The 24314-nt window shown below is 52.4% G+C and overlaps 2 non-coding genes across 2 annotated transcripts; both read left to right on the forward strand.

Moving 5' to 3' along the window:
* The first annotated feature begins 19310 nt into the window (after window positions 1–19310).
* LOC126975153 (small subunit ribosomal RNA) lies at window positions 19311–21215 on the forward strand. The gene has a single exon (XR_007731659.1). It is a non-coding gene; the product is annotated as a small subunit ribosomal RNA (ribosomal RNA).
* A 375-nt stretch (window positions 21216–21590) lies between these two features.
* Window positions 21591–21747, forward strand: LOC126975143 (5.8S ribosomal RNA). Its single transcript, XR_007731650.1, has one exon. It is a non-coding gene; the product is annotated as a 5.8S ribosomal RNA (ribosomal RNA).
* Window positions 21748–24314: the final 2567 nt, after the last annotated feature.

Below are 24314 nucleotides of genomic sequence, written 5' to 3' on the forward strand. Positions count from 1 at the left end.
CTAACCCGCTGTTCAGCCTTCCTGTCTGCCATATCATCAATGTCCTCACCCCTTTTATATCGGTACAATTCTGCCGCCTCTCGGATCCTCAGGTCGAGTGGCAAGATACCTGACAGGATCAGCGCCGCACTCAAACTGGCGGTTTTGTAGGCCCGGCTGATCTTCCGCGCGAACCCTCGCTGAACTGCGTCTAGCAATTTCCGCACACCGACTTGATCTACGGCTGGGACCCAGACGCTTGAAGCGTAAAGTACGATTGGCTCCACAGCGGCGATGTAGATGGTCCTCACCACCTCTGGGTTCAGACCCCAGGTTGTCTTGGCCGCCCTTGACAATTGGCCATAAATGGCCGTTGCCTTTCGGCAAACGTCGGCGACGTGCGGCTTAAAAGACAACCTGTGGTCAATAATAAGACCCAGGATTTTGGTTTCTGTGACCATCTTTATACTTTCGCCGCCCATGGTGATCTGAATAGGTGTTACTTTCAGTTTCTTGGTAATCACCATGGCGTTGGTCTTGTGTGGAGCAAATCGCAGCTTGTTGTCCAAGCCCCAGTCGTAGACCCGCCGGAGGACGGAGTTAGCGGTCCGCGCGATAGTCTCCGGAGAGGAGCCCGAGAAGACGAGCACTACGTCGTCGGCGAAGGCTTGCACGCGTAGGCCCTCTTCCTCGAGGGCGCCCAGCAACGGATCAATCAGGAGGTTCCAGAATATGGGCCCCCCAATCGATCCCTGAACGCACCCCTTGGTTGTGGGCCTCACGGACTCGGCGCCCGCATAACGAATAATGACCTCGCGGTCATTGAGGTAACTGCACACGGTGGAGTACAGATTTCGGGGGCATTTCCTGGCGGCCAGCTGATGTTTAATAGCTGGCCACCAGGCGCTGTCGAATGCCCCCTCTATGTCTAGAGACACCATCAATACTACCCTCTTTGCCCTGACCTCAGCTCTGATGTGCTCGATCAAGGCAAAGAGGGCATCTTCAGTGCTCCGCTGTGGCATAAAACCGAATTGGCCCGGGTTAATCGTCGGCAGTACGTGCCACTTTATCCGGCGTACCATCATTTTTTCCAAAGTCTTACCGTGGACTGACAAAAGTCCAATCGGACGGTAAGACTTTGGATGATGGTAGTCGGATTTTCCCGGTTTGGGAAGTGTCACGACTGCCGCACGCTTCCAGGGCTTCGGGAAGTATCCCACAGCGAGGCACCTGTTGGCTATCTCTAGGAAGAGCCGTTCATCTGCCTCAATGCTTTTAGCACTGATGTCTGCCGTAAACGCATCCGATCCAGGAGCTTTGCGAGCACTGAAGTCATGAACCGCCTCCCTGAGTTCCGCAATGGTGAAGGGCGGATCATCCGCTGCACAGGCTAACTCGCACAGCGGACGGTCCGCTCCCCTCCTTATTGCAGAATGTACGGGAGTGTCATCCTCCAGCCTGTCGTCCGGGAAGAACGTAGCTGCAAGGAGTTCTGCACTTTGCTTGGGATCAAGAGTCACTCCGTCTCTCACAAGAAGTTTGTCTTCTTGCTTTTTCGAGCTTTGACGGAGGACTCTGTAGATTCCGTCCCAAAGGCTTTCGCCTGTTTGCGCGGTACAGTACTCCTTCCAGCTATGGGTCTGCGCCGCTTGCGCGGCAGACTCATATTTCTCCCTAACTTCTAGGTACTGTCGAATGACGAATTCCCTCCTTGTTGGGGCCGCGCAGCGTATGCGTCTCTTTTTAGTGACCGCATCTCGCTGCAGGACCCGAAGTTCGGAGGTCATCCATGGAGGTTCATACTTCAGTGTTCGGTTCAGCTTTGGGATCGCGGCCTCACACGCTTGTCGGACCGCCTCCTGGTATTCGAGGACAACGTTTTCGATGTCCTAGGGGGCGGTTATGGCCGACACTCTTTCCACTCGGATTTGGCGGCTTTCGAACTGTAGGATAAGTTCCTTTCGGAACTTATCCCAGTTTGCCTTTCGCGTGTTATATATCCGAGTGGTTGGTGCTGGGCCGGGTGCTTTCGCACGACCAGCGCGGAGGCCTATCCTTAGAGCGTTGTGATCGGAGCTTACCATAGCGGGGTCCACCCACCAGGATTCCATCCTTGGCAGGATACTTTGGCTGCACACCGTAATGTCGACTCTGCTTGTGCAAAGCCGACCTCCTCGAACCACTTGGAAGGTGGGTTCGGTTCCGGTATTAAGGATGTGCAGCTGATGATCATCAAAGTATCCAGCCAATTCAGCTCCCCGGTGATCCTCGTCCGTGCTACCCCACCATGGGCTCCACGCGTTGAAGTCACCTCCGATCACAACACTCAAGGTTTCCAGCTTGGATCGGACGCTGGACAGACGTTCCAGGTATGGATCCAGGGGTTTGTCCCCTTCCAGGTAAGCGGACACTATTCCAAGTGTCCAGTCGGAGAACTCTATGGTGATTGTCACTATGTTCTCCGACTGGAGGCTCGGGTCACACCTTACCTGGAGGTCTTTATCAAAGACCGCTATTGCGGCCTTTGCGGGGTTGGTTATCTCTAGTGGCTAGTTATCTCCTGGTCCATTTGATAGACGCGAACCCCTGGGTATCGCTTCAAGGCACCTTGACTACCTGTATAGGGTTCCTGCAGCAGTGCCAGGCTTACCTTCTGGCTGACACTTTCTGCTCATCATCATCAGCTCATCGGTTGCCAATCGCTTCCGCTGCAGGTTTACCTGTATCATGTGCCTTGAAGCAGCATCCTTGGGCCCGCGACCTCCTGGATTTATCACCGCGGTGCCCTCAGCAGTAGCTCACGCCAAGGCGGGCAATGGCATCCCATTTCCGCCTCACCGGACAGTCACCGCTGAACGCACCGTGGTCCGTCTTGTCCAGCTTAGCGTGACGGCAGTTAATGCAGCTGGGCGGCTCCCCCACGACATAGTCGGGGCATTCGCTCCTGACGTGTGGTCCCCCGCAGTGACTGCAAAGGTCAGTCGACTCTTTGCAGTGGCGCCGCCCGTGTCCAAAGGCTAAACACTTTGAGCACTGGATGAGCGGCGAGAAGTCCTCCACCTTCGACCTCTTGAGATCAAGGTGGACAAACCCCCCGTCGATCATGCGACGCCACAGCTGAGGGGCCACCCGCAGGATCACATGTGCGAGGTGCGGGTTTCGGCACCTGCGGCGGAAACATGTTTCCATTTTTTGGTGGTCCTTTTGGAGGCCTGTGAAGAGGTCTTTGTTTTGGGCCTTTAGGGCCGCGGTGACCTCATCGTCCTTTAGGCAAGAGAGCACGTCCCTGATGATTATCATCGGGTCCCTCCCCCTCGCCTCCTGAACTTTGAGGCCCGAATTTGCCCCAAGCCGCTTCTTCACAGCCTCCACCTCACTCTTTGTGCCGCAGGTTAGCACCACCTTCTTATTCCGGACTTTGCGGACACTGTCCACCTTTGTACCGGTCTTTGTCGGGTCGACGGCCACTCTAATCTTGGTGACAACATTGTCACTAGTGTCCTCTGGCGAGTCACTAGTTACCATGATTGAGTGGCCGGACTTAGCCGGCACTTTGGCAGCCATCGCCGCATAAGAAAGTGATGCTTGAGCCTGTACTGGCTCCTCCAGGAGCTTTGGTGACTTTGCTCCCAGAGCTCGCACCTCCGCAAGCATGTCCGTTGCCTCCCTACGCATGGATTTCAGTTCTTCCACCAGGGAGCCCAGCTGCAGGGGGGGTGGAGAGGGGCTGGCCTTGATGTTGTCAATCTGTTTGATGACATCAAACTCGACCACACGACGGAGTACCTCCAGCTCCTTCCGCAACTCCGCCGTTTGCCCCCCCACATCCGCCCTATCCAACCGGTGCGTCAGGAGCACTATCTGCTCCGCGTGGCTGGACTCCCTCCTGGAGATATCCTCTGCGTGCCTCTTCTTTAAATTTTCGACCTCTAATTGGAGGTCACGCCGCACACTGTTCACTTGCAGTGTGGCCTCATACAAAAAATTGAGGCCTTCGATCACCGATGTTTTGATGAGTCGCGGTAACTCCCCTGTTTATAGTGTTTGTGTGGTGCACCAGGCTCTGGTAGACACGTGAGTGCTTTCAAATTCGAAATCGGACCACATATACGGCCGTGAGAATTTTTAATTTGAAGTAAATTTTATATGCTTTTACTTCACTGTGTATAAATTTATCAGTCGCCGTTTTAAGACGAATCCAACGATATATCGTTTGTTAATATCGGACCCATACAAAGGGAAATAGCCATTTCCTTTGTTCCGAGTTGTGGGTGACGCTCCGCAGAGCGTCGCGGTGTCGCTAGTGTCGCGCCCGCGCGAGACTCGCGGCGAGCGCGGCTCGCGCTTCTCTCTGTGACGCCGAGCAGCGACGCTGACAGTGTGCTGAATTAGAGGACACTAGCGTAGTGGTAACACTTAGATATAAGTAGTTAATAAGAACTGTGTGCTTAGATACTCTATAGTAGGTTTAGTGTTTAGATATAGTTTATTTATTAATTAGTATATATATTGATAGTTAGTAAGTTATGTCTTAATTTTTTTTCCCCGTGTGTTTATCTGTTTCAATTGTTGCCTGTAGCTTGTAAACCTGCAACAATGGACACGGATAGTTTAAACGAGTCCAGCTGCTCGGAATATGGTGTTGGCCGCAAACGGTCCTTTTATAAACGGTCGAGCAATTCCGGCCAAGACTCGGCTACAGAGACTGAGGCATCGGTGGAGAAGAGGGCCAAGCAAGCCAAAAAAAAGGCTGCGGGTCACTCAACAGGGTTGGCTCAGGCCAAAAAAGCCTTACTATCGGGTAAGGAAAGTGAATATGAGAGAGAGATGGAGAAGAAGCTCAGGGGTCAGGCTTTCCGGAAGCCTGCTACTGTTGAGCTTGATGCCGAGCCTGGAATCTCGGATGAGATTCTAGGCAAGGACCTGAAGAGGATGGCGGGGATCGAAATCCTGCAACGGGCGAATAAGCGGTCCCAGAAGATCCTGGACATCGCCTTAAAGTCGGGCAACCTGAAAGGTGGCTACGTGCGCGACCTTAAGATTGCCGCCAAAGATATGGCGGAGATGGTTGAGGTCCTGACGGCAACGACCGCAGAAGAGGAGTCGCGGCAGCTCCGCGATGAAGCGCGGCGGTTGTCAAACGACAACAATCGCCTGAGAGCGCGGGTCACCGACCTTGAGAATGACCTGAAGGCCATGCGCAGGGAGTTCTCGGAACGCAAGGCTGTGGAGGACACAGTGGTGGCGAAGGCTCCATCCTCGGAGGCAGCCATCATCAAGAAGGTGGTCGAAGGTCTGAAGGGTGACCTGGCGCGAACCATCGGCGAGATGATGGACGCCAAGCTGGCTGGTATCGAAGACCGGTTGCTGCCGGCACCGGTGGTCCGGCCGCCCCTGGCAGCTGCCACCAGGCAGGTCGAGCGGAGCACTAGAGAGGAAGCTCCCCAGGGCCCCCCTGTCCCAGCGGCAAATCCTCAAGCCGATTCGTGGACCAAGGTGGCGGCGAGGGGAAAAAAGAAGAGGACGCAGCCTGCTCCAACAACGGTCAACACGACGTTGACCGCGCCGGCTAATCCGGCTCCGCAGGCGCAGGCTGGAATCCGCCGGATACGTGCGACTGAGTCCACCAAGCCAGTGGAGCCGGTGAAGTCGGTGAAGCCGACAAAGGGAGATGGGCTGGCAGGATCGCCCAAAGCGAAGGTGAGCCTCAGGCCACCTTCAACTGCAGCGGTGGTCATCACCCTGTCCAAGGATGCGGTAGCGGGGGGCGCAATTTATGCTTGGGCACTAACCGCTGCTAAGCAGCGGGTCAGCTTGGCGGACATAGGGGTGAAGGAGGTCCGCACAAGGAAAACGGCCCTCGGAAGCCGAATCCTTGAAATTGGGGGGCCCGAGCGATCTCAGCAAGCTGATAGGCTTGCTGAGGAAATACGGGGAGCACTAGCAGGGATCGCGACTGTCAACCGGCCTGTGAAATCCGTGGATATATGGATCAGCGGGCTGGAAGACAGCGTGACGCTAGATGACGTGGTGGGGGCCGTTGCTGCCAGGGGGAATGTTCCTCGCGAACATGTGCGTGCGGGGCGTATCTCCATGGGCAGCACGATAGTAAAGTGCCCCACCACAGCAGCAAAGGCGATCATGCAGGATCGCCTTTGTATCGGATGGAGCACCGTACGGGTCACCCTCCTTGAGGCTAGGCCTTTACGGTGCTTCCGGTGCTACGGCATCGGACATGGCAGTGCAACGTGCACTGCAAAGGACCGCAGCGGCCTATGTTGCCGCTGTGGTGGGACAGGGCACCTTGCACAAAGTTGCACTGAGGAGCCAAGGTGCGACGTCTGTGCCGATGCCGGAGCACCCGCAGGACACCGCATGGAGGGGCGGAGGTGCAACCCCCCGCTAATTAAAAGGAACACACTGAGAACGGGGGTGCCGACCCCCGCCATGTCCATGGAACCGAGCGCACCGAGCGCGCCCACCAGTCTGGAGGGTACGGTTGCTCCTCAGGGGGAGCTTGAACAAATGTCGTCGTAATGGACGGTACGAGACTGTTCGAGCTCCTTCAGGGGAACCTCAATCACTCGGCTAGGGCACAGGACTTATTCCTGCAGTCAATGGCCGAGTGGGGTGTGGATGTGGCGGTAGCGGCGGAGCCATATAGTCCTCCCGAGAGAAGTAATTGGGCGGTGGACTCTCATGGCTTGGTCGCAATTGTTGCACGGTCAGGGGGTCCGCCCCTGATAGCTCGGGAAAGGGGGGATGGCTTTGTCGTAGCAGACTGGGGCCCTCTAACAGTGGTGGGGGTATATTTTTCCCCTAACAGACCTCTGTGGGAGTTTGAGGGCTTCCTGGGCTGCCTTGGGCCGGCCATCAGGAGGGCCAGGTCCCGCCTCATATTGGTCATGGGGGACTTCAACTGTCGCTCACGCAGTTGGGGCGACACCATGACCGGAGTGCGGGGTGCTCCCTTGGTGGCATGGGCGGCTGAGCTGGGCCTCGTCGTTCTTAACACCGGGGGAGTAGCGACGTGCGTGAGGCCTCAGGGGGCATCGATAGTTGACATTACCCTCGCCTCCCCTGAGGCGTCGTGCAGGGTCACTGGCTGGCGGGTGGTGGAGGATGTGGAGACCCTGTCGGACCATAGGTACATCCGACTGGGGGTCCTCACATCTAGCTGCTGCCCGGCTCCTGGTGTCCCACCGGAGGGGGTGAACTCGGCCTTCCCGAGATGGGTGATTAGTCAACTTGATCGGGAATTGGCCGAGGAGGCGGCGATCATAAGATCGTGGCTCAGGCCCGGAGGCCCAGCTATGACGAATGACGTGGAAGCGCTGGCTCTTGACTTTAAGAGGGCGATGAAGTCCCTCTCAGACTCTTCGATGCCACGTTGGAAGAGGGCCCCGCGCAGGACGGCTGTTTTCTGGTGGTCACAGGAGCTAGCCGTCCTACGCACCGAAAGCATAGGGGCCCGTAGGGCCTATCTGCGGAGTCGGCGTTGGAGAGGCGACACGCCTGAAATAATGGAGGGCCTTCGAACGGTATATTATGACCGAAAGAGGGCTCTCCAGTCTGCGATCAGGCAGGCTAAAGAGAAGGCTTATGAGGACCTTCTCGATGGCCTGGAGAGGGACCCGTGGGGGCGCTCTTACCATTCAGCTCGAAACAAGTTGAAGGGTGGGGGGGCTCCGCTCACGGAGGTCTTGGAGCCAGCGCTTGTAGAGGAAGTGGTCGCGGGGCTCTTCCCCACCGCAGTGGACCTGATCCCGCCCAGGATGCGGGAGCGGGAGGTTATGGAAGAGGCGACAGGGGAGGTCCAGGGCGTGACAGATGTGGAACTGGGCCTCTGCCTCGATCGCCTCAAGACAAGGAGGAAGGCTCCGGGCCCGGACGGTATCCACGGCCGTGTCCTGGCCCTGGCCTTCCCACATGTCGAGGGGGAACTCCGGGGACTGTTCGACAAATGTCTTAATGTCGGGCGGTTCCCGGCAGTATGGAAGGAGGGACGCCTATGCCTCATCAAAAAGGAGGGTAGGCCAAATGATTCTCCAGCGGCTTACCGACCTATAGTCCTGCTGGATGAGGTTGGGAAGCTGCTGGAATGGATAGTGGCCTCACGCCTAAGTCGCCACCTCTCTGCCGAGGGCCCGGACTTGTCCGAACACCAGTTCGGTTTTAGGAAGGGCCGCTCGACGCTTGATGCCCTCACTGAGCTGAGGGCTCATGTTGAGAGTGTGGTGGCGGATGGTGAGAGGGCGTTGGCGGTCTCCCTGGACATAGCCAACGCCTTCAACAGTCTCCCGTTCGGCGTAATTGCTGAGGCACTCGACTTCTTCGAGGTGCCCTGGTACTTGCGCCAAATAGTGAAGGACTACCTGGTTGGGCGCCGGGTGGCCTACGTGGCGGGAGACGGGAGGATGAGGCGGCGTCCCGTAGAGTGCGGAGTCCCGCAAGGGTCGGTGCTGGGTCCGCTCCTCTGGAACATGGGTTACGACTGGGTGTTGCGAGGTGCGCTTCTACCCAAGATGCGCATCTTCTGCTATGCAGACGACACCCTGGTGGTGGCCCAAGGGGGGTCCTTTGGGGAGGCAGCCTTACTGGCCTCGGTCGGGACCTCCCTTGTTGTCGAGCGGATCAGGCTGTTGGGGCTCAGGGTGGCGTTAAGTAAAACGGACGCCATCCTGTTCCACGGCCCAAGGAGGGGCCCACCCCCTGGCGCTTTCATCGAGGTGAACGGAGTGCGTGTCCCGGTGGCCCCCTGCATGAGGTACCTAGGCCTTGTGCTGGATGGCCGGTGGGGCTTTGAGGCGAACTTCAGGCACCTCGGAGAGAGATTGATTGGGGCGGCTAGAGCTCTCGCGCGTTTATTACCAAGCGCGGGAGGGCCGTCCCAAAGCGTCAGGAGGCTGTATAGCGGGGTCGTGAAGAGCATGGCTCTGTATGGGGCCCCCATCTGGGCAGATGCCTTAAACAGAAAAGGCAATGGGTCACTCCTCTGCAGGCCGCAGCGAGTGATAGCGAACCGCATAGCCAGGTGCTACCGGACGGTATCATTTGATGCGGCTTGCGTTATTGCGGGCACTTCGCCCTGGGCCTTGGAGGCTCGCATGAGCGCCGCCCTATATCGCCTTAAGGCGGAAATGGGCGGCGAAATGTGGAGGGAGCGCGAGGCGTCTATAAGGCGCGCGGCTGACGCTGCCATTATGCGGCAGTGGCGGGAGGAACTTGAGTCCTCCCAAGTGCGCGCGCGCACTATAGGCGCCATTCTTCCAGTCCTAAGTGACTGGAAGAAAAGACGAAAGGGAGAGATCTCCTTCCGCCTGGCACAGGTGTTGTCGGGCCATGGCTGCTTTGGACGATATCTGTGCCGGGTTGTGAGGAAGGAGGTATCGCCTCGGTGTCATCACTGTGATGACACCGAGGAGGATACGGCCGATCACACCCTCCGGAATTGCGCCGCGTGGGAAACGAGGCGTCAAGACCTGAGGACAGTGATCGGCCAGGACCTCTCGCTGCCTGGCATGGTCAAGAGCATGCTGGACAGCGAGGAGTCCTGGAAGGCGGCTTCCTCCTTCTGCGAGCACGTAATGCTACAGAAGGAGGAAGCCGAAAGAAACAGAGAGAGGGCATCAGTTGCCCTTCAGAGGGCAGCAGGGCGGGGCAGGAGGGGGAGAGGGGTCCAAGAAGACCTCTCAACCCCAGCCCCTAGCAGCCAGTAGAGGGCCACTGATGGCCTCTTCCCCGAGGTTCTCCGGTGAAATGCCCTGCAAAGATCCCGGAGAACCTCTCAAAAAGGGGAACTCTCTGCTTTCGAGGAGGTTTTAGTGGGTATTACCAAACTTGGCCAACTTCTAGCTACGTAGAAGATGGTCTAAGTGGTTGAGTCCCACACTCCCTGTGCCACATAGTGCACAGGGGTAGTACGTAAATGTATTTCCTACTCGTTAAAAAAAAAAAAAAAAGGTTAGGTTAGGTTAGGTTAGGTTTCTCCGGTGAAATGCCCTGCAAAGATCCCGGAGAACCTCTCAAAAAGGGGAACTCTGCTTTCGAGGAGGTTTTAGTGGGTATTACCAAACTTGGCCAACTTCTAGCTACGTAGAAGATGGTCTAAGTGGTTGAGTCCCACACTCCCTGTGCCACATAGTGCACAGGGGTAGTACGTAAATGTATTTCCTCCTCGTTAAAAAAAAAAAAAAAAAAAAAAGGTTAGGTTAGGTTAGGTTAGGTTAGGTTAGGTTGGGGAGCTTGTCAGGTAACCTCCACGAGTGCCTCAGTGCTAGGGCTCAGGATTAAGGTTCGGGTGGAGGACTAGTATTGGGGCTGGTGCTCCCTGGTACATCGGCACATAATGGCGGATACTGCTTGCCGATGGCAAATAACCTGACACTGCGTTCATCTTCGTGTCTCTCTGGAGAAGCAGAGAGCATTGAAGAGGAGCAAGAGGAAGCTCGTGATTACGAGCCCTAAGGCGAGTTTGGTGTGCACTTGCACTGCCTCCGATCAGGTTGCGTGGGAACTATTCCTTGCGCGACCCTTTTCATGAGATCGTAATCCCATAAGTGTAGCGGGTCACGGTCATGTCTCTGACCTGACACTGGGACCGAGGGTCTTGGCTTAACCGCCCGGACCGCGAGGAATAAACCTCTATAAAAAAATATCCGAATTCTCAAGTTCTGGTGCGCGGCGATGGAATGAATGGCTGACGGATTCTGCCCTTCTTCTCAGAGGGGCTTCAGTCGCGAGCGCACTCCCAGCTAGGGTACCTGTGGATCCCCTAGTTGGGTTACAAATTTACACTTGCCCAGGTATTTCGGCTCTGCCTGGGTTGACGTTTAATTCCGTACTACTCGTGGGAACTCAATGGCAGAAATCACAAAAAAAACAAAAACAAAAAAAAATAAATGAGACGGAAGAGGGGACTCATCAGTCGGAGACTGGAGAAGTGTCTGAATCTGCGACCAGCATAATGAGTGTAGACAGCAGGACAAGTGCTGGCCGGAAGAGGCCACGTAGCGGCAACCATTCTGGTATTGCCAAACGTGGAAGGGGCAGGCCCCTTACAACTGGTCAATATGTTAGCCTGGCACAGGCGAAGAGTGAGTTAGCTCCAAGCAAAAAGGCCGCAGAGCAGGCGGAAAGAGATGCTGCTCAAGAAAAAGAGGTTGCTGATATTACAACTCTTATCACTGAAAGGCGGCGGCTGGGAACCAGTTCCTCTGTGGATTTAGAGGATATGGAGAGTCTGACGGCTAATGAACTCGGCGAACGACTTAATTCCGCCATCCTAGCCATAAAACGTGTCTCCCGAGTGTCCAAGGGACTCAAGGGCACATTCCAAAAAGCCCTGAAAGAGGCGGTGGCTTCAATTGATGAGGCCTTTGAAGTGCTTAAGAGTCGCACTTCTACGGAGGAAACGATACGGCTGCGAGCTGAGAATACTCGGCTAGTGACTGAAATGGCGGAACTCCGGAGCGAGCAAGGAAAGCTGCGGGCCGATCTGTCTCAATTACGACAGGAAAGGCACCGGGGGACAGATTCCATTGAATCGGAGCAATTCAGCCTGCTTCTAAAAGAGGTGTCCAATTTGTCAGCCCGCTTCTCGGTGATCGAGGGACGTGTTCTGCGTCCTCCACTGGCAACAAATAGGATATTGGCAAAAGCTGTAGGACCTTCCTATGAGGAGGTCGCTAGCAATGTGAGTGCGTCTGTAATGGGTACGAGTCCAAGCCGACAGAGTCGAAAGGATCCTGTTGCCCCGAAACCCTCCAGCAAGGCAAGGCGGGCGCTGCCATCCAGAGAGCAGGTGGAAGGCGCAACAAATGGGTCGGGAAAACAGAGACCCACGGATGTCAGCCAAATTGGAGAACAATGGCAGATTGTGACGAAAAATAGAAAGGCCAAAAATAAAGCGAAAAGAGGACGCAAGAAACAAGCACGTCTCCGCGCTCCTCGTTCTGTGGCGGTTGTATTAACACTTCAAACTGCAGCAGAAGAGAAGGGCTTCACGTATGCCGCTGCCCTTGCAAAGGCCAAGGCTGAGATAAATCTGGGTGATCTTGGCATTGCGGGTATAAGCTGTAAAAAAAACAGTGACGGGTGCCCGCATGTTGGAAATACCTGGTACCAACAGTGGTCCTCAGGCTGACGCACTGGCTGAAAAGCTTAGGATGTCCTTGGAGCCTGTAGGAGTGAAGGTGTCTAGACCCACAAAATGCGCTAGTTTGCGTATTATGGGACTAGATGACTCAGTAACTACCGAGGAGCTGGCAGCAGCTGTTGCTAGGGGTGGAAATTGTTCTCCAGCCCAAGTGAAAGTGAGCCCCATTACATCGGGCTTCTCAGGGCAAGGGACAGCGTATATCACATGCCCAGTTGTAGCGGCTAAGACGCTGGCTGATTGTGGCAAGATATTGGTGGGATGGGTCTCAGCGCAGGTCAAGGTCCTGCAGCCAAAACCCTTGAGGTACTACCGGTGCCTGGAAGAGGGCCACGTCAGTGCCCGATGTACCTCGGAGATAGATCGCAGTAATCTTTGTTACCGGTGCGGTCAGCTCGGGCACAAGGCCGGCTCGTGCACAGCCACGCCACGGAGCCCGACGCGCCCCTCCTGTAGGATCCCGATTGGTGGTCGGCGGCGTCTCCATCGCTGTCAAGTCGACGATGCGGTACCTGGGCGTCGTCCTCGACAGCCGCTGGAACTTCCGGGAACACTTCCGGCAGTTGGTCCCCAGGCTGTTGCGAGCGGCAGGAGCTCTGAGCTGGCTGCTGCCGAACCTGGGCGGGCCGACAACCGCATGTCGCCGGTTGTACGCCGGGGTGGTGCGGTCGATGGCCCTCTACGGGGCCCCGATCTGGGCAGACAACCTGTGCGCCCAAAATAGGACTCTCTTGCGCCAAGTGCAACGGGTCATGGCGATCAGGATGGTGAGGGGATACCGCACCATTTCGTGTGAGGTGGCATGCGTCCTGGCCGGGACCCCACCGTGGGACCTGGACGCGGAGATGCTCTCCGCTGTGTACTGGCGCCGCAGCGCAACAGCACAAGGTGAAGAGGTGGAGCCAGAGCTGGTGGAAGCCGGGCGGCAGGGGCAACTCGACTGCCAGGTTCTCCTCAGAAATGGAAGGACAGGCTGGTGGAACCGACCGCCGGCAGCAGGACGGTGGAAGCGATTCGGCCCGTCTTAGAATGTTGGGTCGATCGCCAACACGGGGCTCTCACCTTCCGCGCTGTGCAGATCTTGACGGGGCACGGTTGCTTCGGCAGGTACCTGTGCAGCGTGGCGGGTCGGGAGCTGACCAGCGTGTGCCACGCTTGTGGGTGTCCAGAGGACACAGCGGAGCACACGCTGACGGAATGCCCAGAGTGGGTGGAGCCGCGTGCGATGCTCGTGGCGGAGATAGGGGGCGACCTGTCACTGCCGGGCGTCGTGAGAGCCATGGTTGGAAGTGACAGAGCGTGGAAGGCGGTGCTCCGATTCTGCGAGGCCGTTATGGCGCAAAAGGAAGTGGCGGAGCGGGTGAGAGAAGACGACCCTCTGTCGAACCCAATCCGCCACAAGAGAGTGGGACGGAGGCGTCTAGCGCATGAGCGCCGCCTTCCCCCTTAATGTGGGTCTCCGGGCGGTGGAACCGGGGGGTACCATCGCCCAGTTGGAGGAGACCCCCGGGACGGCTGGCGTGTCCCGTGTTCCGGCACGCCAAGTGGAATGGTGAGGGGCGTCACAGGTGGGCGTCCACAAGATGGGTCCGAATCGGACAACCGTCGGGGGAGCAGCGGAAGTGTGCGAAAGCGTTCCCGCAGCTCCGCCGGAAGACGGTGAGGAGGAACACCGCTGGTTTTTAGCCGGTAAGAGTCCGGCATAACCCGACAGTGCCCCCCCGTGCCTGTCGGGTATCCATAAGGATTTTCCAGCGAAAAAAAAAAAAAAAAGGTTAGGTTAGGTTAGGTTAGGTTTTTTTTTTTTTTTATATTTCGCCCTATTTTTTCCCAACCATCAAGCGGTCGGGGTTTTGGTCCTATATTACAGTCATTACTTACAATATTTGCTGAAAGTGAATTGACCGTATTTGTAAGAATTGTAATATATCGTAGAGTTTTAAATTATTGTGTAAATAAGTACACTCCTCATTTATTATCTAGAGAGACTGCGGTTTTTTTTTTATATATTTTTTTTTGTTTTTGTTTTCTTTGCATTTACATGTAATCAAAAGGTTAACATAAATGCTACTTCGCATACAATACATTTATAACATATAATTAGATAATAAAGATATAACAGCATAGAAATGCCTGGTCCATCTATTATCATATAGACAGACATCAGACAATCTCTTTTTAGTAAAATCTATGTGCATTTTCTATTCCATAAACTAATAAGAGTACAACCGTTTTGGACAAGCAAAGTTCGTTGTACTCATACGCATTACTATTTAATTAACTATAAATAAAATATATTTGCTTAAACTACCGTCACACTTTTAATTTTAATTACTTTTTTAAAATTTAGGTCTTCGTAACCGATATAATATAATAACAAATGCTAACTGCTTAATATACAGTGCTATAGAAGCTTTTAAGAACCAAAAATTAATAGAAATAGTACACTCTTTCACCTTTACAATTCTTTACCGCATTAATATTCAACTAACTATATAATGCTTATATTTACTTCAAATACCTAAACACTTTAAATTACATATTTTATAGTTTTAATAATAAAAGTACAATTTTTTAACATATAAATCTTCAAAATCGACAAAAATAAGAGTATCTTAACTCAGTCATAAAAAGCTAATATAATAAAACTGAAAGGCTTTCCAACTTGTTTTTAAATTTACAAAAATAAAAATCTAACACAAATCATAGCTGCTTAGTAAGTATACAATGCTATATGAACATTCTAAAGCTAACACATTAATAAAGATTAAGACATTAATTTTTATAATCACCTGTAACACTTTAACATATCTGAAAATCAAATAATTTAATAATTAATGTTTTTATAGCTAACATAATATTGAAAAGTAAAAATATTTGTTACCTTTGCACTTTTAAGAATTTTCCTATAACTAATAAGTATTGTTATTATTATTTATTGTTTCTTACTAATTCCCACAATAGAAGACTGTCGTAATTGGTTGTCTGTGACCCTCTACGTCTGACCAACGCACTATACCGGGACTGGAGCGAAAGCTGCTGCGCTGTAACCTACCTAGTAGGCGGTGTGCGTTGGGATTCTAGCAGTTAGAAAGGCAGACAGTAAGTACCGCCATCCGACGTCGGGCCGGGTGCGCTGGGGGGCTTGCCAGCCCCCCAGACCCCCCGCCCGGCGATAGCAACTATGACTCTCTTGAGATAGCCAAATGCCTCGTCATCTAATTAGTGACGCGCATGAATGGATTAACGAGATTCCCGCTGTCCCTATCTACTATCTAGCGAAACCACAGCCAAGGGAACGGGCTTGGGAGAATCAGCGGGGAAAGAAGACCCTGTTGAGCTTGACTCTAGTCTGGCATTGTAAGGAGACATGAGAGGTGTAGCATAAGTGGGAGATCGTTCGCGGTCGTCGCTGAAAAACCACTACTTTCATTGTTTCATTACTTACTCGGTTGGGCGGAAGCGGTGCGCGGTCGATAATATCGGCGGGCGTACGGTGTTTCGTTCCAAGCGTGCAGAGTGGCGACGTGGCGGCAACGCTCGTCGCCGTACAACTCCCGCGTGATCCGGTTCGAGGACACTGCCAGGCGGGGAGTTTGACTGGGGCGGTACATCTGTCAAAGAATAACGCAGGTGTCCTAAGGCCAGCTCAGCGAGGACAGAAACCTCGCGTGGAGCAAAAGGGCAAAAGCTGGCTTGATCCAGATGTTCAGTACGCATAGGGACTGCGAAAGCACGGCCTATCGATCCTTTAGTATAAAGAGTTTTTAGCAAGAGGTGCCAGAAAAGTTACCACAGGGATAACTGGCTTGTGGCGGCCAAGCGTTCATAGCGACGTTGCTTTTTGATCTTTCGATGTCGGCTCTTCCTATCATTGCGAAGCAAAATTCGCCAAGCGTTGGATTGTTCACCCATCAAAAGGGAACGTGAGCTGGGTTTAGACCGTCGTGAGACAGGTTAGTTTTACCCTCCTGATGGCGTGTCGTTGCGATAGTAATACTGCTCAGTACGAGAGGAACCGCAGTTTCGGACATTTGGTTCATGCACTCGGCCGAGCGGCCGGTGGTGCGAAGCTACCATCCGCGGGATTATGCCTGAACGCCTCTAAGGCCGAAGCCAGCCTAGCCGAATCCGGCAAGGATATACTCACTGTGGAGCCCCGAGTGTCGGGAGGCTCTAAACAATGTGACTTTACTAGTCGCGTTTTATTCGTAAGACGCGACGTCGAAGCCCATTTGGAACGCGACGAACGGTGCGAGCGGTATTAACACGTGCACCACGGCGTCGAAGTTTCGAATTTACCTCAGTTCGATGTCGGGGCTCGGAATAGTCTGTAGACGACTTACGTTCCTGGCGGGGTGTTGTGCTCGGTAGAGCAGCGTCGTGCTGCGATCTGTTGAGACTCAGCCCTACGCCAGGTGATTCGTCCGAGGACGCATCGTCGCCGAGAAGCAGAGTTGTGTGTGTGTGTGTGTGTGTGTGCAAACAAACAACAGGCCAACATATAATATTATAATAACATAATAATATAAATAATATTATCATGATATTTCGTCGTGACGGACGCGTCACGCGATTTCTCATGATTATAAAATTTTACAATATATTATTATTTATTATAGTTGAAAGACGTGGTTGATGTTGTACACGGCGACTACTCTAATGATAACGAGTACGATCATTTTCAGGTTATTATGTCGAGTCGAGTGTTGTGATAAGTGTACATCGCCGTCGGCGGCGGCGGCTCCGGTGGTGTTGGGCGCGCTGCGCAAATTCCAAAAGCGAGTACGATCGGCCCCAATAGCGGGTACGGTCGATTCCTCAATAGCGAGTACCGCCTAGCGCGAGGAGCGCGGCGCTCCCTGCCGGTCTCCCCGGACGGATATCTCACTTACTTGTTTTCTCCAATAACGAGTACCGCCGAGCGCGAGGAGCGCGGCGCTCCCTGCCGGTCTCCATCTTTTCTCTTGTTCCTTGTACACCAGAACATTATAGTTTTTGACCAATATTCGTGTCCCCTAATAATTGCATGTTCTGTCCGTTTTTTTTTTAAATTAAATAAAATAAATTATTAATTATTAATTTATCATAAAAATACCTACGAGAAAAAGTGTAGGTGATAAAATTATCTATAAAAAATGTACCGATACTTTTTTTCCTACGAGCCACCGTTTCTGAGATAATAACTATTCAAAAACTTATAAAAACGCGCTAAGTACACTACTACCTCATAGGTGGCGTGGAAACTAACTTTTTGAATCTAACACTAAGTATTGATACATTTTTAATGGATAATTTTACGATCTACAATTTTTGTCCGAGATACTTTTATGATAAAACTTACCTACCGTTTTGCTGAAAATCGCGAAAAACGAATGTGATTAAGTAAGTAAGTAAGTACGTAAGTAAGTAAGTAAGCAACTAAGTAAGTAAGTAAATAGGTAAGTAAGTAAGTAAGTAAGAAAGAATTACGTTTAAAGATATTTATTTCTCATTAAAAACATAATATTGTCACTTACATGAGAACATAAAAATATGATGTAATAATTTATCCGCCGTTCTTTAGATGTTCAGTACATACATGTTACACATTATAGTACTTATTCTTCTTCACAAAATTTAAGATTACACACTTTTACAGGGCACTGTCACATAACAAACAATTTCAGACATGTGTTTTATAAAAACTTTGAAACAATATAGTCTGATAGGTCACGTTTAAATGTTTTTAGTGACCTAATCTTTTTGAGAGATGAAGGTAGACTATTAAAAAGTTGTGCGCCCTCGTAAATAAACATACGCTTGCCGTAATTTGTTCTTGTCTTAGGTAGTATCAAGTAGCTGGCTCGTCTCGTGCTGCGTTTAGACGCATGTTTAGTTTGGGTGAGTAAGATTGATGTATGATAAGAATTTTGATTTGATTTGAAATATATTTTTTTTTGGAGGTTTTTTATTTGGTTTCGGAGGGAAAATGAAATGTACGTGTCGCGCGTTTATTACTGAACATTATCGTACTCGTTATTAATAAAGTTAAAAAAAAAAAAAAAAAAAAAAAAAAAAAAAAAAAAAAAAAAAAGCGATTTTTTCTTCGAAGCCGCAATGCATATTCAATATTATGTTATTAATAAATAGTAAAATCAAATCAAAATCACTTTATTCACATATCAGAGAGTTTACACGTTCATATCGTTCGCGTGCACCACACATACGGCAGTCGGCGTCGAGAGTCGAGTCCGTAGCGAACGGTTCGCGACGCCGAATTCAACGCCGCTCAAGTTTTTTCTTGTAAAAAGAGTGAAAAACGCACGCGACAAAAATACAAAAACGCACAACACGGTGGTGTTGTTTTATTATTCTCGTCGTCGTCATCGTCATTCATATTTTATTTAATATATATTTATATTTGAGTAAGTTTGTGAATGCGCGCGATGATAACGACGATGATATAATAACAATACGGTTGTTGGTACTCTCGGGGCAGAGCTGGTGTGTCTGTGTCTGTGTTTGTGTCGCGCGTTGTTTTATATGTTCTTTTTTTACAATATAAAAAATGAGACAGACTCACCGCGCTGTGTCGATCGAGCGTTTTCGAGTTTCCCTATGCGGATGATATTTGATTTGGTGATTTGAAAGGTTTTTTGTGATTTCGTTTCTCATAATTCCTCTCTTCACTCTCTCTATAGTATCATACGCTGCGGCGATCCTCGTCACGTTGAAAGCGATCGTGTAAATTTTTTGCGCGCACCAAGACGCCGACTGGGCTTCGACGGTTTCCCTCTGTTAAGATTTTTAACGTGAGGGCCCGCAAGCCGGAACGCGTCGCGCATTTCACGCGTGCGAGACGTTCACGCTCCTCTCAAGCACCGGGCGTCGATCCGATTTGTGATCACGACGTGTACCGATATTAATACGTTGATACCGCTTCTATTGCGTGTCATCATTTTTATTATTACCCGAAGGGACTCTCGTTACTGAACTTTCATAAAATACAATCGGCCCATCGCCGATTTATGATTCGTTCAACGCGCACCGTATGCCTTTGAGATATATAGTGTACAGTGCGCGAACGGATATCTCACGATATGTTCAAGATGTCATAGTCGCGACGCCCTAAGGGGAGATCGCGACGCATGACGCGCTGAGCGCGACAACAATCGTTGTTTGCAGCAGCTCCCTGGTTGATCCTGCCAGTAGTTATATGCTTGTCTCAAAGATTAAGCCATGCATGTCTCAGTGCAAGCCGTATTAAGGCGATACCGCGAATGGCTCAATATATCAGTTTTGGTTCCTTAGATCTTACTCAGTTACTTGGATAACTGTGGTAATTCTAGAGCTAATACATGCAATCAGAGCTCTGACCAGTGATGGGATGAGTGCTTTTATTAGATCAAAACCAATCGACGGAGGGCCTCGCGTCCGAAGTCGTTAATTTTGATGAATCTGGATAACTTTTGCCGATCGCATGGTCCAGTACCGGCGACGCATCTTTCAAATGTCTGCCTTATCAACTTTCGATGGTAGTTTCTGCGACTACCATGGTTGTCACGGGTAACGGGGAATCAGGGTTCGATTCCGGAGAGGGAGCCTGAGAAACGGCTACCACATCCAAGGAAGGCAGCAGGCGCGCAAATTACCCACTCCCGGCACGGGGAGGTAGTGACGAAAAATAACGATACGGGACTCTTACGAGGCCTCGTAATCGGAATGAGTACACTTTAAATATTTTAACGAGGAACAATTGGAGGGCAAGTCTGGTGCCAGCAGCCGCGGTAATTCCAGCTCCAATAGCGTATACTAAAATTGTTGCGGTTAAAAAGCTCGTAGTTGCATTTGTGCGCCGCGCTGTCGGTGCATCGCATCCGCGGTGATACTGACACGTCTGCGGAGCATATCGTCGGTGAGCCGGCGGTAAAACGCCGGTTCAATATCAAAATCCTATCGCGGTGCTCTTCAGTGAGTGTCGAGATGGGCCGACAATTTTACTTTGAACAAATTAGAGTGCTCAAAGCGGGCTCAAAATGCCGCGTGAATATTTCGTGCATGGAATAATAGAATATGATCTCGGTTCTATTTTGTTGGTTTTCAGAACTCCGAGGTAATGATTAATAGGGATAACTGGGGGCATTCGTATTGCGACGTTAGAGGTGAAATTCTTGGATCGTCGCAAGACGAACATCAGCGAAAGCATTTGCCAAAGGTGTTTTCATCAATCAAGAACGAAAGTTAGAGGTTCGAAGGCGATTAGATACCGCCCTAGTTCTAACCGTAAATATGTCATCTAGCGATCCGCCGACGTTACTACAATGGCTCGGCGGGCAGCTTCCGGGAAACCAAAGATTTTGGACTCCGGGGGGAGTATGGTTGCAAAGCTGAAACTTAAAGGAATTGACGGAAGGGCACCACCAGGAGTGGAGCCTGCGGCTTAATTTGACTCAACACGGGAAATCTCACCAGGCCCGGACACCGGAAGGATTGACAGATTAACAGCTCTTTCTTGATTCGGTGGGTGGTGGTGCATGGCCGTTCTTAGTTGGTGGAGCGATTTGTCTGGTTAATTCCGGTAACGAACGAGACTCTAGCCTGCTAAATAGGCGTCGTCATTTAGGTGTGCGCGGCTTCAGGGTCGCGCAACTCACTGGCGGCGTATTAAAATTCTTCTTAGAGGGACCGGCGGCTTCGAGCCGCACGAGATTGAGCAATAACAGGTCTGTGATGCCCTTAGATGTCCTGGGCCGCACGCGCGCTACACTGAAGGAATCAACATGTTCTCCCTGGCCTAGAGGCCCGGGCAACCCGTTGAAACTCCTTCGTGCTGGGGATTGGGGTTTGCAATTATCCCCCATAAACGAGGAATTCCTAGTAAGCGCGAGTCATAAGCTCGCGTTGATTACGTCCCTGCCCTTTGTACACACCGCCCGTCGCTACTACCGATTGAATGATTTAGTGAGGTCTTCGGACCGACACGCGGTGGCTTCGCGGCCGTCGGCGTTGCTGGGAAGTTGACCAAACTTGATCATTTAGAGGAAGTAAAAGTCGTAACAAGGTTTCCGTAGGGGAACCTGCGGAAGGATCATTAACGTGTAACGGTCGCGTGCGCGAGCGTTGTCGCCGACACGCTTCGCTCACAGCCGACTGTTGACGATGATAACTTCAATCACGTGTCAATCACTGATTATTTTCGCGCTCGCGATGTGCTCTCTGTGCTACGTTGTCGCGTTTGCCGCGCGCGCGCTGACATCTCCCGCCGCATGTGGGGGGTGTCCGGCACGACGTCTCCGGCACGACGCTTCGGCGGGCGCGGTTCGCATGTACGCGACGCGCGTGCGTCTCGCGACGCGCTCATGTCGAGTGCGAAGCGAGTCGAGATCACGACGTACGCGCAATGCGTGCGTCACATAATATTTTGTTACACACAGAGATCGTTCACGTATTTTCTAAATATAAAAACTATTACCCTGAACGGTGGATCACTGGGCTCGCGGGTCGATGAAGAACGCAGTTAACTGCGCGTCATAGTGTGAACTGCAGGACACATTTGAACATCGACATTTCGAACGCACATTGCGGTCCGTGGAGAAATATCCAGGACCACTCCTGTCTGAGGGCCGGCTGCATAAAAGAATACGACGACGCCGTCGCTGTATGCTGACAACACTGTTTGCGCGCCTAAAAAACGTGTAAAACGAGTGACGGTCTTCGGGCCGGGCTCGGGTAAACCCCGCCGGTTTTCCGGGGCCCGCTCGATCCGTTCGAAAATGTAAAATAAGCCGCAACGCGTGGTGCTGTTCGCGTGCAACGCCGTCTCCGCCTCACGCCCGACGTGGGTCACGGAGACGGGCGCGGTACCGGGGCGCGCTCGTTCGCTGTCACACGCGGATATCTCGTGATTAATTTTAATTAATCTATGCAGAGCTCTCTATGTGAACGGCGTGCGTGGCTGCGCCTTCGGTTCGCGTCCCGTGCGCTGCACGTGTTATTTCGGCCCGACGTGAGCGTGCAAACGAGTAGGCGGACTCGACGTCCGAAGGGCGCTTCGATCGCGGTACGTGCGCGGGTCGACGATACGTCGTTGAGACTTATTGGCGGCGCGCGCACGACGGTGTCGCTGCGCTGACGGATATCGTGTCTGCCTCATACTTTTTATCGTTGGCCTCAGATCAGGGAGGATCACCCGCCGAATTTAAGCATATTAGTAAGCGGAGGAAAAGAAACTAACCAGGATTCCCTCAGTAGCGGCGAGCGAACAGGGATAAGCCCAGCGCCGAATCCCGCGGTCGTCACGGTCGCGGGACATGTGGTGTTAGGGAGGTTCCGCTATCTCGCGGTCGCCGCTCCCGTCCAAGTTCGTCTTGAACGGGGCCGTTTTCCCATAGAGGGTGCCAGGCCCGTAGCGACGGAGCGAGTCCGCGAGAGGGACTCTCCTCAGAGTCGGGTTGCTTGAGAGTGCAGCCCTAAGTGGGTGGTAAACTCCATCTAAGGCTAAATATAACCGCGAGACCGATAGCGAACAAGTACCGTGAGGGAAAGTTGAAAAGAACTTTGAAGAGAGAGTTCAAGAGTACGTGAAACCGTTCAGGGGTAAACCTGCGAAACTCTAATGAACGAACGGAGAGATTCATCGTCACTCCGGGGCGTACGGCGGCGTGCCGCGATGTGCGCGAGACTCGTGCTCGCGTTCACCGGTCGCCGCCGTTGACGCACCCGGACGGCGTGCACTTCTCTCTTAGTACACATTATGCATCGCGACCCGTTCGTCTGTTCGGCCTAAGCGTTGTCCGGGAGCCGGGCGGCTGCGCGTTCACGCGCACAGCCGTCCGACCGTGACGATCGCCGGCCGGCGGCGGACGGTACTTGTCATGAAACGCGCACGCGTCTCCATCCGGGGACGCGTCCGGCCCGACGCGAGCGAGAGTCGTCGTCGACATCCTGCCCTTGTGCGGATGCTGACGCGACGCCGCTGTCGTCGCAGCCGTGTAGTCTCGGACTGTGCGCGTATCAGTAGGCGATGTTACTGTTTCGGGCACTCGCAGGACCCGTCTTGAAACACGGACCAAGGAGTCTAGCATGTGTGCGAGTCATTGAGTTATGAATTCAAACAGACAAAACTGAAAGGCGCAACGAAAGTGAAGGCGCGCGCTTGTCGCGCGCTCAGGGAGGATGGAGCGTCGGTCGTCAAAAATCGATCTCTCGCACTCCCGAGGCGTCTCGTTTCCAATCAGCGAATGCGGGCGCGCTCTGAGCACAGATGCTGGGACCCGAAAGATGGTGAACTATGCCTGGTCAGGTCGAAGTCAGGGGAAACCCTGATGGAGGACCGTAGCGATTCTGACGTGCAAATCGATCGTCGGAACTGGGTATAGGGGCGAAAGACTAATCGAACCATCTAGTAGCTGGTTCCGTCCGAAGTTTCCCTCAGGATAGCTGGCGTCGACTCGTAACAGTCTCATCCGGTAAAGCGAATGATTAGAGGCATTGGGGCCGAAACGACCTCAACCTATTCTCAAACTTTAAATGGGTGAGAACTCCGGCTTACTCGAACGATGAAGCCGGAGATCTGATGACGGTGCCAAGTGGGCCAATTTTGGTAAGCAGAACTGGCGCTGTGGGATGAACCAAACGTAGTGTTAAGGCGCCTAAAAAACGCTCATGGGACACCATGAAAGGCGTTGGTCGCTCATGACAGCAGGACGGTGGCCATGGAAGTCGGAATCCGCTAAGGAGTGTGCAACGACTCACCTGCCGAAGCGACCAGCCCTGAAAATGGATGGCGCTGAAGCGTTTTGCCTATACACTACCGTTACCGGCAATCGGCGCGTGCGTGTCAAAGCGCACGCGTATTATGCCGTAACGAGTAGGACGTGCGCGGCGGAGTGCGCAGAAGGGTCTGGGCGTGAGCCCGCCTGGAGCCTCCGTCGGTGCAGATCTTGGTGGTAGTAGCAAATACTCCAGCGAGGCCCTGGAGGACTGACGTGGAGAAGGGTTTCGCGTGAACAGTAGTTGCTCGCGAGTCAGTCGATCCTAAGCTCAAGGAGAGATCTTATGTCGATGCGGCGTGTTTATATATATTTTGTGTATATGATAAATAACGCCCTTTGAGCGAAAGGGAATCCGGTTCCTATTCCGGAACCCGGCAGCGGAACCGTTTCAATAATCGTTCTCTCGTTTCTCAAGCGAG

The sequence above is a fragment of the Leptidea sinapis genome, chromosome 34, assembly GCF_905404315.1.
Source record: "Leptidea sinapis chromosome 34, ilLepSina1.1, whole genome shotgun sequence".
NCBI lineage: Eukaryota > Metazoa > Arthropoda > Insecta > Lepidoptera > Pieridae > Leptidea > Leptidea sinapis.